Below are 6420 nucleotides of genomic sequence, written 5' to 3'. Positions count from 1 at the left end.
CAGGAATCAGAAGATGGTTTACTATTTAGTTTAAAAGCTCTACGCTGCAATACTTGTGATCATTTTAAGGAGAACAAAAACTACTTAGCCAACATTTGAACACCACCGCAGAAGCTTCAGGCATCTATGGGATTGTGTTGTGTAACAAAACTGTACATTTTACAGTGTTTTTTTGTTGTCCCCAGCAGAAGGTGCACCTGTGTAATGATCAGGCTGTTTAATCAGCTTCTTGATATGCCACACCTGTCAGGTGGATAGATTGTTCTGTGTATGGAACATTTCTGGCATCTTTTATTTCAGCTCATGAAACATGGGACCAACATTTTACATGTTGCGTTTATATTTTTGTTCAGTATATTTAGGATGTAAGTATGGGTATTGTTTTGCTGACACGATCTATTATTTTTATTTAAGGGAGGTGGGGTCCACAGAAACTACGTGACACGATACTGATAAAGACAACCTGAAGTCGGTTTACTTTTGAGGAAGAAGAACACAAGTCATGTTTTGTGGATAAAATGTGTCAAAGGTCTCTTCTGTCGACAAACATTTATTTAAACTGTTGCAAACAGAATACTATGTATTTTGCCACTTCAACATTTATTAACAAATGCAACGCTTGAGTCATGAAGTCCTTCGGGAAGAAAACATTAACCAGCTAAAAGCAGGCATAGTGTGCTGAAGTCCATTCTATAATTTGACTTACTGAATGTTTGAAAACTGAAAACATTAGCCGGATAAAACAATCTTACAGATCACATCAACAACCATGGGCTGGGTGATATGGCCAAAATATATATTATTATTTATTATTAGAATAAAAGTTCTACATTTGCTGTATGAGTTGTGCATGGCCACATACAATCTAGTTGATTTCAGTGGGGCTTTTCCATTTGGATTATTTTATACTCTTCAACTAAACTTCAACCAGAAGTTCATCTCATTTGAGATCATTTCCACACTGCCACATAGTGCTGCACGATATAGGCGAAAAATCAAGGCCTTCTTTTTTTTCAAAATATTGCATTTGTGATTTGACTTGCGATTTAGATCAAACACTTGGTTGAACTGTTGGAATCATGGAAATATAATACCTGTTCTAATTCTATACTGAGAATGTGATAGTGGGCAAAAAGCCAGGAGGTGTTCAAAGAATTAGAATACTAACAGGATCTCTATGGAGGAAATACTGTCGATCCATTCTTGTGTTACTGTTCTATTATTCTTATTAAACTCTATCATTGGGAAGGGCTCGTAAGCAAGCATTTCTACGTAAAGTCTACACCAGTTGTATTTGGCACATATGACAAATACAATTTGATTTGATTTAATCTTGAATGACAAACCAAGAAACTGATCCTGGGACAGTATTCTTGATTGACAAACCATGAATATGATCCTTTGAGTGGGGGGTGGGGGGATAACTTCATTGGATCTCTGTGGGGGTAAGGCCACATCCAATAAAGAATAGGATCCTAACATCCAAGTTTGGTCTCTCAAGTTTAGCTGGAATTTAGCCCGAAAGGATTTGAGAAATATTGGTTGATGATAGGCCTATATACAGCAACCTATGTACACAAGTGGACACTATAAAATGACATATTTTTTAGAATAAAACCATGGCCAGTTTGGGCCACAGATGTATGCGAGTTTGCTTTGTAAAAACAAATATAATAGGCTAATGTCTGGGCCGCAAATTATTTGTGTTTTTTCAGTATGGCCCTTGCACTGATTGAGTTTGACACCCCTGGCGTACAATATGGACACAGATGTGAAAAATTATCACTATATATAAATATATATTTTCAAGTATAAATTACCAAAGATTACTTGTTTATTACCAACATTACTGAAGATTCAGGTAACTTTGGTAATTTATCGGTTGCTTTGCAACCCTAGTCAGGAGAAAATGAAAATAAATCAGATATTGTTTACATTAAACATCAATCATGCGTGTGTTAGTGGGCATTACTTGAAATCTAAACCCAACCTTCAAATTTGTCAAGGAAAGCAGAGGCATCACAAGTACATCTCAATTCTGTGATCCCTCCTAACCCATAGCAAGTCCCACCCACATGACTACTTCAAAAGGGTGAATGTCCTCAATGGCATTGCCCATGCTAAAACAGGCTTTGTGGCAAGCCATTATGCCAAAGAAGAGCCCTCTATCCAATGGTTGACTCTCATGTATTTTCCAAATGGAGCTTGATGTTTTGGTTAGAAACATCTCAGTCTGAATAGTGTTTTATTTCCTAGTTGTATTGATTGCACCAAGACTGTCATTATCTATTGAGAAAGTAGAGTAAAAACAGAGTGGACTGAATGAGCAGAATGTACCTGAATTGATGCATAGCCTGTAAGGCGTGAAGTCTCATTGGCCCTAACCGCCATACCTGTAAATACGGGGTCAGTGTATTCAAACCTGCTGCCATAGACAATGGCCGAGATTATGTTGTAGATGGCGTAATTCAGAGGCTGGGTGGTGTCAAATGCTGTACCTGTGATTTAAAAAAAATGAAAATGAAAAAGGAAAATAAACATGAGGCCTACTGCCTGGATTCCATAAGCCATGTGATTCAAACTAGAAAAGTGGATTCTTGACCAGGCCCGGTTGAAGAATTTGCCATTTTAGCAATACAGCCCAATGATACCTGGTGATCTCATTGATAATGTTCTTATTCAAGATAGATTGGGTGACAACATACTTACTGTTTGTAGGCCTATGAAATCACATAGGTCTATGGCGGAAAAGGTTCAGTCATAGGAGCAGCACACCACCCTGCATCCCACTGCTGGCTTGCTTCTGAAGCTAAGCAGGGTTGGACCTGGATGGGAGACCAGATGCTGCTGGAAGTGGTGTTAGAGGGCCAGTAAGGGGCACCCTTTCCTCTGGTCTAACAAAACATCCCAATGTCACAGGCTAGTGATTGGGGATGGTGCCCTGTGTAGGGTGCAGTCTTTTGGATGGGATGTTAAACGTGTGTCCTGACTCTCTGTGGTCACTAAAGATCCCATGGCACCAGTGGAGGCTGGTGACTTGAAAAATTGAGGAGGATGGGAGACCCATGGTGTAGGTGCGGAATGCATGGAGACCACAAAGTGTGTTTCAAAAATCATCAATGACGAATTATTTTAACCTAAAGCATTTAATAAAAGACGTACAATATTACGGGGAATGAGAGGGCTACTTACACAGTGTTGGAAAGGGATCACACCAGTGATTGAATGAGGGTATGTGGCATGAGTTGAGGTGTTCAGAGGTTTGACCAGTGCAGGACAGAATTTTACTGGGAAGACAAAAACAATAACACAAGACACTACACAGTTAGACAAAAGAGCTAAGAATGAGTTAGTCCAAGCAAGGAGTAAAATCTTTGTGTAATAATGTGTTTGTGTATGCGATTGACTCTACATACAGTAATGAGAGAAAATTGATAGGGGTACTCACAGTGCTTGGAAGGGAAACATTCAATGTTCAGTGGATGAGAGGGCACATGAGACGTTGTGGCTTCACTTCATGTCAGGAGAAAGTTGACAATGGTAGTGGAGTGGAGTGGTCATCACCTCTTAAATCAGGGAACATGAGGGGACTTGGCTGTAAATACAAATAGCAGATATGTTCCATTACAGCTGCGCCATCGTAGGTTTGGATGAGTTTCTCTATGAAGTTAAACTCAGACATCTCAACATTCATAAAGTCAAACACAGACTGGGCATCTCGCGCACTTGACACTTCAAAGTAGCCCAACAAACGTTCCTGAATAAAGCCCTGATCATCCACATACCTGACGGTAACCGACAACTGAAAGCAGACTGGTGGCCAGTGGCATAGCTTCAGCCGGTGCAGCTGGTGCGGTCGCACCAGGGCCCACAACATACATGGGCCCCGTGATGGGCCCGGATCTGAATACCTCCCCACCATGCACAAGTATTAACTGTTGACGCAGGTCTATCATGTCTACAATTTGATTTGAAGATCTTTCTTTAATGTAGGCTATATGATAAATTATCCCACTGATGGTTTCGCCAACAAATGTTTTTTTGCCACTACACAAGTCAGTATGATATTTTAGTGTATTCATGACAATAAATCGAATTAATTTGCTAAATAAATCATATTATTCAATAGTTTCAATACCATGTTAAGATAATGAAATGCATTCTGGGATTCATTGTGCAAATACTCTCCAAAGCGTTGTTGTTTCTGTCATCGTTTTAAGCAACAGTTGAGCTAGCTAACAAGAGACAACAGCCCCCCAAACATTTTGAGAGAAAGTCGAGAATAGAAAATTACAGATTTAGAAATCAGCAACGTATCAACACAAAAGTGGAGCCCAAAAGAGGAAGGCCAAAAATGAGAAAGCAAAGGAGGTATCAAAATGAATTAAATTAGATTGATTTTTCAAATGCAGTTCAAGTGCAGCCAGTGTTTGCTTTGGGGATGACCAGTGAAATATACCTACTGGAGTGCGTGCTACGAGTGGGTGTTGCTATGGTGACCATAGATAAGGCGAATCTTTACCTATCAAAGATTTGTAGATGACCTGGAGCCAGTGGGTTTGGCTACGAATATGTAGCGAGGACCAGCCAATGAGAGCATACAGGTCGCAGTGGTGGGTAGTATATGGGGCTTTGGTGACAAAATGGATGGCACTGTGATAGCAAACTGGATGTAGTCTGAGTAGAGTGTTGGAGGCTATTTTGTAAATGACATCGCCGAAGTCAAGGATCGGTAGGATAGTCAGTTTTACGAGGGTATGTTGAGCAGCATGAGTGAAGGAGGCTTTGTTGCGAAAAAGGAAACCGATTCCAGATTTAACTTTGGATTGGAGATGCTTAATGTGAGTCTGGAAGGAGAGTTTACAGTCTAGCCAGACACCTAGGTATTTATAGGTGTCCACATATTCTAAGTCAGAACCATCCAGAGAAGTGATGCTGGCCAATAAGGTGCTAGGGAAGGTTAATGCCAGGACTAAGTTTTTGGCTAGAAAATCCAAGCTGCTTGATAAGGACTCCATGAAAGTGCTAGCTACTGCCCTCCTTCAATGCCATTTTGACTATGCTAGTACTTCCTGGTTTGGGGGCTTATCGAAACTTATGAAGGGGAAGCTACACATAGCCCAGAAGTTGATCAGGGTAGTATTGAAGGTGAGTCCACGCACTCACATAGGCAGAAGCTGCTTTCAGGAACTAAACTGGCTGCCTGTTGAGGCTAGGGTGTCCCAGATTAGACTGGGTTTGGTTTACAGGAGTATTTATGGTCCTGCGCCCAGATATCTAAGTGATTACTTTCCTCCTGTTAGGGATGCACACAATCACAGCACCAGATCAGGTGTTGCTGATGTGTGCTTATACAGGTTCAGGAGTAATGCTGGGAAATGTACTTTCTTGTACTGGAGCCTCAGAATGGAATGAGTTGCCTCTGCCTATAAAAACAATGTCCTCTCCGGACAGCTTTAGAAATAAAGTAAAAATATGTTTGATGTCCTCTGTGCCCATATGAATAACCCCTATGATGTAACTGGAATGAGATAGATGTTTTTCTTCTATGTTTTTGTTTTATTATTTCACTGCCATACTGTGTTCGATCTTGTCTAGCCATCTTGTCTCAAGAGGACCACAATGGAAATAAGTCCCAGACTTTGTGTGTTATCCTCGATGATTTTATTAATGTGCATGTATGGCTTTTAAGTTTTATGTGTGCTTGTTTTTTAAAATGGTCGAATTAATATACTAAACTAAATGCTAGTCAGGCGGGCGGGTGCAGTTAGCGGTCGGTTGAAGAGCATGCATTCTGTTTTACTAGCATTTAAGAGCAGTTAGAGGCCACGGAAGGAGTGTTGTATGGCATTGAAGCTTGTTTGGAGGATTGTTAACAGTGTCCAAAGGGACAGATGTATACAGAATGGTGTCATCTGTGTAGAGGTGGATCAAAGAATCACGTGCAGCCAATAAATAGTATAATTGATGTTATAAACTGGGTGGTTCGAGCCCTGAATGCCGATTGTCTGACAGCCGTGGTATATCAGACCGTATACCATGGGTATGACAAAACATTTATTTTTACTGCTCTAATTACGTTGGTAACCAGTTTATAATAGCAATAAGGCACCTTGGGGATTTGTGGTATATGGCCAATATACCACGGTTAAGGACTGTGTCCATGCACTCTGCGATGCGTCGTGCCTAAGAACAGCCCTTAGCCGTGGTATACCACACCCCCTCGTGCCTTATTGCTTAAATATATTACTTTTAAAGTATGGTTACATTCAATTGGCTCTGTTAATGCAGTGTCTATTCATTGTCCAAATGCATTGCCGCTTTATATTGCTATAGAATTTTCACAAATGCCTTACTATACGTCATTCCCAAACATTTTATGATCACTTAGATATGGTCATTTTCAGGTTCTCAGTTGGC

The sequence above is a fragment of the Salmo salar genome, chromosome 06, assembly GCF_965601325.2.
Source record: "Salmo salar chromosome 06, fSalSal1, whole genome shotgun sequence".
NCBI lineage: Eukaryota > Metazoa > Chordata > Actinopteri > Salmoniformes > Salmonidae > Salmo > Salmo salar.
Note: the sequence above shows the minus strand (reverse complement) of the source record.